This window comes from Tympanuchus pallidicinctus, unplaced genomic scaffold (assembly GCF_026119805.1).
Source record: "Tympanuchus pallidicinctus isolate F22 unplaced genomic scaffold, pur_lepc_1.0 scaffold50, whole genome shotgun sequence".
In the NCBI taxonomy this organism is placed as follows: domain Eukaryota; kingdom Metazoa; phylum Chordata; class Aves; order Galliformes; family Phasianidae; genus Tympanuchus; species Tympanuchus pallidicinctus.
The window spans coordinates 130477-142491 of NW_026294770.1; the positions used below are offsets into that span (position 1 = coordinate 130477).

At 50.1% G+C, this 12015-nt stretch overlaps 2 pseudogenes and 2 gene segments (V, D, J or C); 2 read left to right on the forward strand and 2 right to left on the reverse strand.

Moving 5' to 3' along the window:
- LOC128091707 (T cell receptor alpha variable 4-like) overlaps window positions 1-12015 on the forward strand; it is a 149450-nt gene that overhangs the window by 96320 nt on the left and 41115 nt on the right.
- The window catches only part of LOC128091722 (T cell receptor alpha variable 1-2-like), a 103122-nt gene that overhangs the window by 40696 nt on the left and 50411 nt on the right, over window positions 1-12015 (forward strand).
- Window positions 2163-3173, reverse strand: LOC128091720 (feather keratin Cos1-1/Cos1-3/Cos2-1-like; annotated as a pseudogene).
- LOC128091717 (feather keratin Cos1-1/Cos1-3/Cos2-1-like) lies at window positions 5401-5903 on the reverse strand (annotated as a pseudogene).

Here is a 12015-nt window from a genome sequence, read left to right on the forward strand (position 1 = left end):
TTTATGCTTCATTTAGTCCTTGCACCCTAAGAGTAGCTGGAAGAGAGACTCAAGCATTTCTGGTCAGTACAAATCCATTTGGGCAAAATGCACTGGAAGAGTCCAAGAAAGGGAAATATCAGCTTGGGTCACTCCTTAGTAGCTCTTTGAGGCCCTTCTTGCAATAAGTGGCCCAGCTCCTGGTCATGACTTCATCTGCTCTCAGGAAAATTCTGCTGGACTCTTTTTCCTCCTCCTGTTCTGTCCCAGGGATGAGAGAATGGGACCAGAAGTTGGGTGGCATTCTTTCCAGATCCCCAAAGAAAGGCACAGCAGTAAACTGTGAAAATAAGTGCTGTATTTAGTAAAACACAATAGGGAGAGGTCTAGAGACAGCAAATAAATCCCAACTCCCTTCTGGTGCTGGGAACACCATCTTTGTTCTGCATCAGACAGAACCAGTGGATTTACCCAAGTCACACTGTGCAGACCCTTTCCATAGAAGCTCCATCTTCTTTTCACATGATGGAACTCTGTTTCTGACATTATTCCGTCCAGCACACGGAGCACAGCTGGGCATGGTGCACTCCAGCTGATTCCATTACCGCAGTTCCTCAGGGATAAGGGAAGGGCTTCTCAATTCCTAAATGCAAGGCCCAACAGTGCAGACTTGTCAAGCCAAGGATGCAGAGATCAACATATCAGTTGTATTCCATTCACTCCTTCCTACAGTGTTTCAGAGGAAATGTCTTCAGATGCTATTGTCAAAGACACAAGGAACAACACAGTAATAGGTGGCAGGCAGCCTGGTTATACAGCAGGCAAATCACATACAAGATTGAAAAACTAAAGGCAGGGAATGTTATGTGCTTACATGGAGCACAAGGGCTGTTTCATCCCCAGGGCTCAGGGTACGCCGAAGGATCTTGGTACCTGGGAGAAGACAGTGTTCTGTATTTGGGCAGATGCATTCCCATGTGACTGAGGGAAAGTACACGGATGCTGCTGAGTGCAGAATCTAAATGCACTGACATGTCTTAGTGCAGGTGGTGATTTCTGCTCTCAGAGGGTCTGTCCTGGAGAAGGGTAGGCTTGTAGCTGGTAGCAGTACTGACTTGTGCATCCATTCAGCCATAGGTAACTTGGAAAAATGTGGGCCAGACAGGAGCTCTGCAGAAGGTGTTACAACTGTAGAGGGATGCTTTACCCACAGTCCATCCACAGGCACCACAGAGTTTTGCCCCCTGGATCTGGAGGTTGAATACATAGGAAAATGGAGGAGACAGAATGCCATCAAACATGAGACAAATTTGCCTTCCCAGTTGCTGATGGTCTTTGGAAACATCATTCTCTGAGTCTTCTTCCCCAAAACAGCTCCACCCAAACCAAGAGGAACACACTTCCCAAAGAGTTTGATGGGAGTTCTGGCTTCCCTGGGCCTTCCCCAGGCACAGAAATCATCTCCTGAGAATGACATTCATCAGCATTCCCATTCACATGATTTTCTGAAGGGTCAAGGAGATCTGTTAAGGAGAAACACATCAAGGCAGGGACTGATGGTCATTGGTGGTAGAGGAACATCCTGGAATCTCTTCCTCTCCTTCAAGAGAGAGTGCTTGAAAAGTGAATGTCTGCGGTGTGCACTGACCTCCAGTAAACAGAGGAGTGATGGAGTTTTCCTGGCTTGTTCTCATCAAAGGCATTGCTTTCTCCTTTGGCCACCCTCTACGCAAGTGGAGGGAAAAACAACAACAAACAAACACCAATGCAGAAAAAAATAAGAGATGCAGAAAGTGTTTAATGAGTCTGAAGAGAAATGATGCCACCCCAAGCAGAGGCCCTGTGGACAGCGAGCAGCAGGAGCAGACAGGAATCAGTTCCTCTTTCCTATGGCAGCATTGCCACAGAGTCCTGTCTCCCAGCCCAGAGTTTTAGGGAGGTAAGCAGGTTACTAAGGGTGCATTTTGGGGTTACTAACAGAGATGTCTAAAGGGAAAATACAGTAATAATGTTAGATAGGAAGAAAAAGAGTATCAGCAGACTTTCTCCATGTTATCAGAGACTCCAGGCTGGCCTATACATCTCTGTCTTGTGGGGCGAAAACAGGAGCACAACATTTTTTATTCTCTCAAATGCCATTTTCAGCATTTCTGGGGGTCCTTGTCTAGAACATCAACCAGCACCTTTAGCAGGGGGGGCACCTTCTGCCACAGCTGCGGTTGGAAATGCAGGAGAGGTCAAAGCCCCCCGAGGTGATGGGCACGCCCTGACAGCTGAGGATGCGGCCAACAGCAGCGGAGGTGGAGGAGCCCACGGCGGTGTTCTGCGGGAAGGAGCTGAGGATGGGTCCGGGCAGGGTCACCACCACGGGAGAGGGCTGGATGACGATGGTGGAGTTCTGGCACTGCCTGACACAGGGCTCATTGCAGCTGCTGGCCAGAGGGGTCGGGCCGCAGGGCTGGCACGGCTGGCACTGGTCACAGCAGGACATGTCTCAGGGATGGAGGTGCACCTGTTTGGAAGCAGAACATGGGGATGCATGAGGACCAGCCTAGCATCACACTATGAGGGAATCAATGCACATGCAGTGCTGGGAACTTAGGGATGTCCAAGGGATTCTTGGTCTCATCCTGACAGAGCCCAATGAAGGTTACTGGGGCCAAGACCAATAGGTGGCCCATAACCCACCTATTTACCACCCTCCTCCCATGACAGTCATTCTCCCTACTTCTCGATCATGACAAGCAGAAACAGGCATGGAACAGAACTAATAGCAGCTGAGAGTTCTGCTGAGCTCAGAACTCTGGAGAAGGAAGAGAACAAGAAGGGGCTTCACACTCACCTGGTTCCCCAGATGAAGAAGGCAACAGAAGTATATGGGAGAGCAAGGAGCTGGGCTGGCTTTTATAGTGGACTCAAGCTGCCCCATTTCCAGAGGCATCCCTAGAAGCAGTGATTATTTTATGACAAGAATCTCTTTGAATGCAAAACATCCCAGCTAATGTTATGGGCTGTGTGTTGGCTTCCTGTGTTGCTGCTACTTGTCACATCCTGATTTATGTCACTCCCTTTGCCCATGAAAGGCATCTTTTGAGTGGCAGGAAGAAAAACCCAAGCATTTCCAGGCAGCACACATCAGTGTGGGCAGAACACTCAGTTCATGTGCTGGAAGAATCCAGCAAATCCAAATGATACCAGCATGTTTAGTGTGAAATAACTGGAGCCTGTGTGCAAGTGGATTTATGCAGTTGCCTGTGGGTACAGAGTCCACATATGTGCAGGAGGAGTTGAGTATGTGTTTGACTTGTGTGTCCCACATAACAGCTGTCCTGGTCACATCAGGGGCACTTCAGGGTGCCAAAAGATTCTGTTAATCTCTGTCTTCCTGCTAACAGAGCTAATGGACAGGAGAGGAATTGGAAGGCACTTGCAAATATCATCAGCTTCAACTACCTGACCTCATTAGTGCTAACCACAAGGAAAAGCATGTTCATGAAAGTGTTATTAAAATGTCTGTCAACCTTGACAAGCATGAGGCATCATCCACATCTCTAGAAATTCTTTGCCAGCATTCATCGACCACCTTCACATTAAACTATTTTTTTCCTAGTGATGCCAGTTGTGGCACTATTGTTCAGCTTGCCAATGCTCCTTGAAGGATACACTGAACTCTGTTTAGGTAACAGGAAGAAGCTGTGCCCTTGTACCAACCACATAACGGTGATATGCTGAACATCTTGTATGGAGTAGGTGAGGGAAGTTCTGCTTTGAATCAGCTCATTTTTTGTAAGCAAGTATTGTGTGAGTGAGGCCAAGAGCTAACTGAGCATTGTTGGACATGGGGTTCATGCAGTGAACACAGGGAGGAAGTGTAATGACTTCATCCTAGAGGGTTGTAGGACCACCAGCACAAAAATGTGGAATGTGTGCTATGTGGCAGAACCCTACGTCCGTGATTTTATGTGGAAGTATGGAATATCTGTATACTGTGTGGGAAAGCATTTGTGTATGTGCAACATAAGTAATGAATATAAGCTGAGAATCTTTTTTGAAACTTATGCATGATAGGTGGAACTCATCCCTCCTGCATGCAGATGTCTTCAGATGCCATTAAGAGACATGAAGGGCAGCGTGGCGGTTTGGAGCAGCCCGGGGCGGAGCTGGCGGCGGCGAGGAGGAGACGGCGTGGGCGGAGCAGGCGGCGGAGCGGCGGGATGCGGCAGTGCGGGGCCGCGGTGCTGCTGGGTGCGCGGGGGGGACGGGGCCGCGCTCGCCTCTGTACGATTGGCATCTTTCTGACCTCGTGCACCTCTCTCTCCTCCTGCATGAAATTTCTGGGAGAGAAAATGGATTTTCTGATTTTGCTGCTGCTTCTCTTCTCGGCAGCGGCTGTGAGCAGAGCCCAGGTGCAGCAAGAGCCAGCGGCAGAGACCACCGAGGGCACCGGCATCAACATCACCTGCTCACACCCCAACATACAAGCCAGCTACGTCTACTGGTACCGTCAGCTACCGGGCCGAGGACCCGCATTCCTCGTCAGCGCCGTTACAGGCTCCAAGGAGGTGCCAGACCCGGAGGGGCAGCTGTGGGTGTCGGCAGACCGCCGCTCCAGCGTTCTGCGTCTCGCCCGGCCCCGGCTCGGGGACGCGGCGCTGTATTACTGCGCCGTGGGCGCACGGGAAGCGAAGCCGGGGCTGCGGCCGGGCACGAACCGCTTGGGGCGGGGCGGGGGCACAGTGCCGTCCGGGCCCGCAGGGGGCGCTGCCTGCATGGCCGCCAAACTCCATCCTGACCGGGGTGCGCCGCCCTGAGCTCTCCACAGAAACGGGCACTGCGTCCGCAGCAGCTCTTGACTGAAGCCAATGTGAGTCAAACACACCCATGTTTGAGGTTGGCAGGACAACACAACTGACAGCAGGAGCTGTGCTGGACACCCTAGAGAGCTCCACACATTTCTGTTTCTATTTCATTTATCACATCATCCCATTCTTATAGGAATGGAGAAGGATCTCCTTAACCTCTCATACCTCCCAGGAGCAGAGCCATTCTCCCTGGGTAGTTCTGGGGGCCATACACAGTGGAAATAAGCAACAAATGCTCAAATGAGATGCAGAAATCTTTAATGAATGTTTACAGAGGAAAATGAAATCACCCTCAGAGGAGGCTTCACAGTGCAGGATTTGCCTGATCCCATGTTTAAGTTCAAAGACTGAGTTCATGCAAGACTTCTGCCTTATTTTCCAGCACTGGATGAGATCGTTCTGGGGAACCTCACATATCAGAGGGGCACAGGGAAAAACAGAAAAACAGAAGAAAAAAAAAAAAAAAAAAAAAAAACCAGAAAAAAAGAAAAAGAGAAATAGAAAGAAAAACTGGAGAAGGAGGTAGGTATGTGGGGAGAGGAACAGATGTGGAGGCATGAGCCAGCTTTACTGGAAGCCCAGGCATGCCTCTTCCTGCCAGTACTTCCTAGAGTAGCTGAGGATGGTCAGGTAATCTGAATGCAGGGGCTTGAAGATGTCTTGTTGATCCAGCACCACGTTCCTGTTTTCTGGGAGAATTTCTCCGGGACCAGCGGCTTCAGCAGGGCGGGCACCTTCTGCCACAGGAGCGGCTGCCCAAGCCGGACAAGTCAAAGCCCCCCGAGGTGATGGGCACGCCCTCAGAGCTGAGGATGCGGCCAACAGCAGCGGAGGTGGAGGAGCCCACAACGGTGTTCTGCGGGAAGGAGCTGAGGATGGGTCCGGGCAGGGTCACCACCACGGGAGAGGGCTCAATGGCGATGGTGGAGTTCTGGCACTGCCTGACACAGGGCTCATTGCAGCTGCTGGCCAGAGGGGTCGGGCCGCAGGGCTGGCATGGCACACACTGGGTGTAGCAGGACATGACTTGGGACTGGAGGTGCACCTGGGAGAGAGGGATAGAAGGAAGTAGTACATGTGGGTATGTGAGGGGCAGCCTGGGTCGCCTCTCACAAAGAAGACAAGGGAACTGCTAAGGTTAGAGGAGTAGGCTGAGAAAGGAGGTCACATCTCTTCATTATGCAGGGACCCACAAAGAACTGAATGGCCGTGCAAGAGTCTCTTAAAGTGCATAAATCTAAAGCCATATGAGCTGGTGTTCCAAGCACTCCCTGAGCAGACATAATCTCTCCATGTTCTCTCACAGTATAGAGTTCCACTATCTGATAACATTTCTATTCATTTAAGAGGAGAAAAAAGGGCTTCACACTTACCTGGTTCCCAACAAAGAGAAGGCAAGAGAAGAGGGTGGAAGAGATGGGAACTGGGCTGCCTTTTATACTGGTCCTTCATCACTGCAGGTCCAGAGGCACCGTTTTCATAGGCCATAATTTTGTGAGTAGCTAATTTTCAATGCAAGATGTCCCTTCTCATTATGTGGGCTGGTTTTTTGATTTCTTACAGTGCTGTGTTTTCATTTCCAGGTTTATGATGTGACCATTCTCTAATAAAGAATTCTTTGAAGTGCTGTGATTAAAGGCTCAAAGATTCATAGGGCAGAATTGCAGTGGTGAGGCCAGTGCCTCAGCTCTAGAATTGATTAGGTCTGGAGGAGGCAAGTGAAGCCAGTCTGATTCAGTGCAGTGGGGCAGTCATGGTTTTACAATTTCTATTATCTGTGTTCCATATCATAAAATCATGTAGTGCACTGGGAGTTAAAGAGTTAATTGTGTAGTTCCATGGACTGTTGATAGTTCCTTTACCTGTCTCAGAAGAGAAGAATGAACTGAAGCCCCCAGAAGACTTGACTGTCCCATTTCCATTTTTATGATCAGAAGATAAATCTGCCTGGGTATCACAGGACCATTTCTTTGTTGCTGCAGCAAAGGGCGGTGCAAAAAATCAAAATTAGGTCAGACCAGACTCTTTGTAGGTCTTACTAAAAGAAATCTTTGAGGAAAAGGGATTATTAAAAGAATCAATGTTAAAAGTAAGTAAAGAGAAATGTTAGACACAGGACACGTTGTCAGAGAAGCCAGGGTAGACATTTCCTCTTGACGGCAACCATCCAACCCACTGCTTCTCCACGGAGTTCACCATTTATCAAATCACATCTCTCCATTTCTCCAGAGGATGAAAGTCTCCCTTCATGTCCTCAGCTTATCCTCTGACAATAAAGATTGCCTTTCTTTCTTGGCTACATGAGTCCACCACAAAAAGGATCATGTGGAGGCAAAGTTTGGGATACAAACAAACTGTAAGGACTCTGAAGAGAGAAATGATCTCACTTCGAGAGAGCTCTGTCAGTGTAAACAGGAACCAGGAGCTGACAGAAATTTGTGCCCATCATCTATTGAGGAGATTCCACAGAAAACTTATTTGACTGCCCTACAAAGGGAGAGCAGCCAGCAGAAGTCCAGGAAGGCTGTTGGGGTGTTCAAGTCTACATGCACAGAAGAAAGGAAAGAGAGAAGAGAGAGTAGAAGATGGGGAAATCAGACTTTAGTTTTGTTTCCAGTGAGCCCTAGCTGCCCTGTTTTTAGAAGAAAGCACTGGACACTCAGCCTTTCTGACATCAATGGCCAGGAACTCAGTCCTCATATCTTCTGGAGTCAGAGGGAACCTTGCCTGGGCTCTCATGAGTGTCTTTAGAACAGCGGGAAACCATCTGCTGCTGTAGCATGTGGAAGTACAAGACAGTTCACTGTACCCAGAACTGATGGGGACTCCATCACTGCTGAGGATGCTGCCAACGGCAGCAGAGATGCAGGATCTCACAGCAGTATTCTGTAGGAAGGAGCTGTGGAAGGAGGCAGATAGAACCACATCTAGAACCAGGACAGGAGGGGGCACAGGTGTGACAGTGGAGTTCTGCCACAGTGTCATTGCAGCTCTTGATCAAAGGGGTCAGGTGGGTTTTCAGTATCTGCTGAGAAGGAGATTCCAAAAGCTCTTTGGGCAGCTGGTTCCAGTGCTCTGCTTTTTCATGCTCAAAGTAAAGAAGTCCTTTCCCATGTTCGGATGGAGATTCCTGTGAGAGTGTTGGTGCCCGTTCCCACACTGGGCACTATAAAAAGTTCTTGGTCCCATCCTCTTGACACCTTCCCTTTCGGTATTTATAAGCACTGATATGATCCCCTCTTTGACTCCTCCAAGTTAACAATCCCAGGAATCTCAGCCTTAAATCCAAAGGAAGATGCTTATGGCCCGAGAGAAATGAAGAAAGGGGTAAAAGATTGTCTTCACTTTATGCAGGTGTGATGTGAAAAGCCTGGCCAGATGCAATGAGGCTTCTGTCTCTGTCAGTGGAAAATCCATCTCAGCCAAGCCCCACACAGGCATGATCAGAAAAGGACGTGGGAGAAGGGCTTCAGACTCACGTGGATACCAGGAAGAAAGAGGTGAGAGATGTTGATTAGAGGGTGAAGGAATCGAGCTGCCTTTAATGGAGACCCTGCACTGCCCCAGGCCCAGGCACAGCTTCATGGAAGTGACAATTTTCTGTGGTGCTTGTGAAGAATGGTGTGTAGTCACTGACATGAGCTGTGTGGCTGCTTCCCTTCATGCTGCTTGTTCATTTTCTGGCTTCTGCCACAACCATTCCGTCATGCAGGCTTCTTCTGAGTGCTGGGATTGAGAGGCCATAGCTCTTCTGGGCCAGGAATGAGTGGGTGATGGCAGAGGACTCAAAGTGCTGAGATGGATCCATCTCAGGCAAGTGATGCTGGCCTGGGCTTCCCTGCATGCAGGTCTGCCATGTCTTCCTCTTTTTCTCCATCCCAACTCGCTCCAATTGCTTCAGGAAGGTGGGCTGGTTTGCAGGGTTTCAATTCTCTTCCTCATGCCATTGCCTTGTGGGAAATTGCATGACCTCCTTGGGCTCCTCCCACTGGGCCATATCTGCACATCTGCAAACCGTGCTGGCAGCTCATCTGGAGCCTTGTCCTGCTCGGAGCACTGCAGCCTTGATCTGCCAGAAAGGTTCCTAGTGTCTCCTCAGTCAGCTCCACAAGGCCTCAGCCCCTGCCTCTCCAGCCATGTGTGTGCATGAGTGATGAGTGCATACCTGTACCTGAAGTGTGCGTGGCCAGGAGTGGCCAGAAAGAAGGTATGACTGCAAGTCTCTAGGTGGAAAACAGCAGGAAATGCAACACACAGGGAACCTGTGGATTCTTTCATCCTGGGAACAACTGGGCCAAGCAAGACACTGTGCTGAAGAATGCTATGGTTGGGACATTCCTACCAGCAACAGCATTCAAATCCAGCCCTGCCATCATTCCCCAATTGCATCCTCACCTGACACCTCCCAGCAGCAGCCCTTCTGCACTGTTGAGGCTTGGCTGAAGTGCAGGAGATCTGACTGCAGGTGCACATCAGTTTACATCTCCCCACAGGGAGAAACACACACTTGCCATGCTTTGAAAATCTTTCTCTCAAAAACATGCCTAGACCAAATGCTTTGGCAGTTGCCAGATTCAACTGTTCCTTTGCATACATTACATCTTCTTGTTTCTCTTATCCTAAGACAACCACTGCTATGTCCAGTTAGCTTTTGCCACTGCTGTTGGATTAAGAAGAAGCCACCCTTCTTCCTCAGAAGCAGGGAAGGACACAATAAAGGGTGCTGCAAATATTTAATGAGTCTGAAGAAGGAAATAAAATCACTCCCAGAGTAGACACTGAGTGTGGGGAGCAGCAGGAGCAGACAAGAATCATTCCTACAGCAATGTTGCTTCAGGGCCCATATTTCCTGACCAAGAATTGTAGAGAGGCAAGCAGGTCACTTGAGGCTGGTTTTGAGGGGTGCTAGTAGAGATCTCTGAGGGGAAAGAACAAGAATATTTTCTGAGAAGGTCCAATTGAATGCAAAATATCGCAGGCATAGGCAGCACATTGTTTACCTGTGCTGTTCACTTTCATTTCCAGCTTTATGCTACGTTCAGTCCTTGCTGAAGGCACCTTACAATGGCTGAAAGAGAGACTCAAGTATTTCTGGACAACATAAATCCGTTTGGACAAAAGATTCAGCTCCTGCACTGGAAGAGTCCAGCAAAGACAATGTCATGTCATGTTGAGTCACTCTGTAGGGGCTCCTTGGGGCCCTTCTGGCAAAAAGTAGCCCAGTTCTTGGGTGTGACTTTATTCCACTTCATGCTGCTCTCAGGAAAATTCTGCTAGCCTCTTTTGCCTCCTCCTTTTTTGCCCTGGGGAGAGAATACGGGAGCAGAAGTTGTTCAGGATCCTTTCCAGGTCCCCAAAGGAAGGACATCAACGAAGTGTGAAATTAAGTGTTGGATTTATTAAGATATAATGGTAAGAGGTCTAGTGTCAGAAAATACATCACAGCTTCATTCTGGTGCTGGGAACCCCATCTTTCTTCAGCATCAGACACAACCAGTAGATTTACCCAAATCATACTGTGCAGAACATTTCCATAGAGAGCTCCATCTTCTCCATCTATGATGGAACTCTGTTTCTGACATTTACCCTGTGACACACAGAGCACAGCTGGGCATGGTGCACTCAGGCTGATTCCATTACTGCAGTTCCTCAGGGATAAGGGAAGAGCTTCTCCTTTGCTAAATGCAAGGCTTGTCTAGTCAAGGTCAATGGCTTCAAAGTTTTTTGCTAGGCTCCCACTACAATTCCCTCTCTTCACAGTCTCTCTCTGTACCACACATCACTAGGAACGCTGTTAGGCCACTGTCCTAAACTGAAATTTCTCTCGAATTTCTCCTGAATGGGGTTCTCAGATAACTGCATCATATCCCATGCATCTGAACGTTGTTTCCTCTTGTGAGCACTTGCCTCTATTGTGTCTGACAGGGATGCAAACTCCTCTGGTTGAGGAGAATGTATACTCATTGGTCTGCGAGGCAGTGGAAATGGTGAGAAGCAAAATGGAAAACACTGGAATACTGAATGCTTCTTTTCCTCAGTTCCCATGAATAAGACTCGTCCCCAGGCCTCCCAGTTCCCTGAATCTCTTCTCAGAGTTTTGGAGAGTGGAACATTATTCCCTATAAGGGAGAAATCCTTACGGCAATCTTGTTCCAGTTGAACATACTTGTGTCCATGAGTTGAAGATGTAGCTACAAAAAAAACAAAAAAACATGCATCTGAAACATGTAGAAGAACCGAGAAAGGGAACTCAGGGAATTACTGACCAACTGCACTCCATTTGCTCCTTCTTCAGATATGTCCCTTGAAGCAGATGTTGTACATGGCATTAAGAGACACCCGAAAGACAGCGAGGCGGTTTGGAGCAGCCCGGGGCGGAGCTGGCGGCGGCGGCGGCGGGGAGGAGGAGGCGGCGCGGGCGGAGCAGAGCCGGGGCTGGCGGGGGCAGCGCGGCGCGGGCGGCGAAGGGGCGGGATGCAGCAGTGCCGGGCCGCGGTGCTGCTGGGTGCGCGGGGCCGCACTGCGAGGCTGCGGGGGGTTGAGGGGCCTCGAACGCCTCTGTACGATTGGCATCTTTCTGACCTCGTGCACCTCTCTCTCCTCCTGCATGAAATTTCTGGGAGAGAAAATGGATTTTCTGAGTTTGCTGCTGCTTCTCTTCTCGGCAGTGGCTGTGAGCAGAGCCCAGGTGCAGCAGAAGCCAGCGGCAGAGACTACCGAGGGCACCGGCATCAACATCACCTGCTCACACCCCAACATACAGTCATATGAATACATCCAGTGGTACCGTCAGCTCCGGGGCCGAGGACTCGTATTCATCGTCAGCACAGCTAAAGGCTCGAAGGAGGTGCCGGACCCGGAGGGGCAGCTGTGGGTGTCGGCAGACCGCCGCTCCAGCGCCCTGTGTCTCGCCCGGCCCCGGCTCGGGGACGCGGCGCTGTATTACTGCGCCGTGGGCGCACGGGAAGCGAAGCCGGGGCTGCGGCCGGGCACGAACCGCTTGGGGCGGGGCGGGGGCACAGTGCCGTCCGGGCCCGCAGGGGGCGCTGCCGCTCCTCCCTCCCGGCGCCGCCGAGCTGGCAGTGCTGACATGGAACGCGTCCCTCGCGCCGCTCGGCATCTTCCGGAGAAAGGCGTTCCAGCTGCACACCCTCATGAACACGGCATGTCGAGG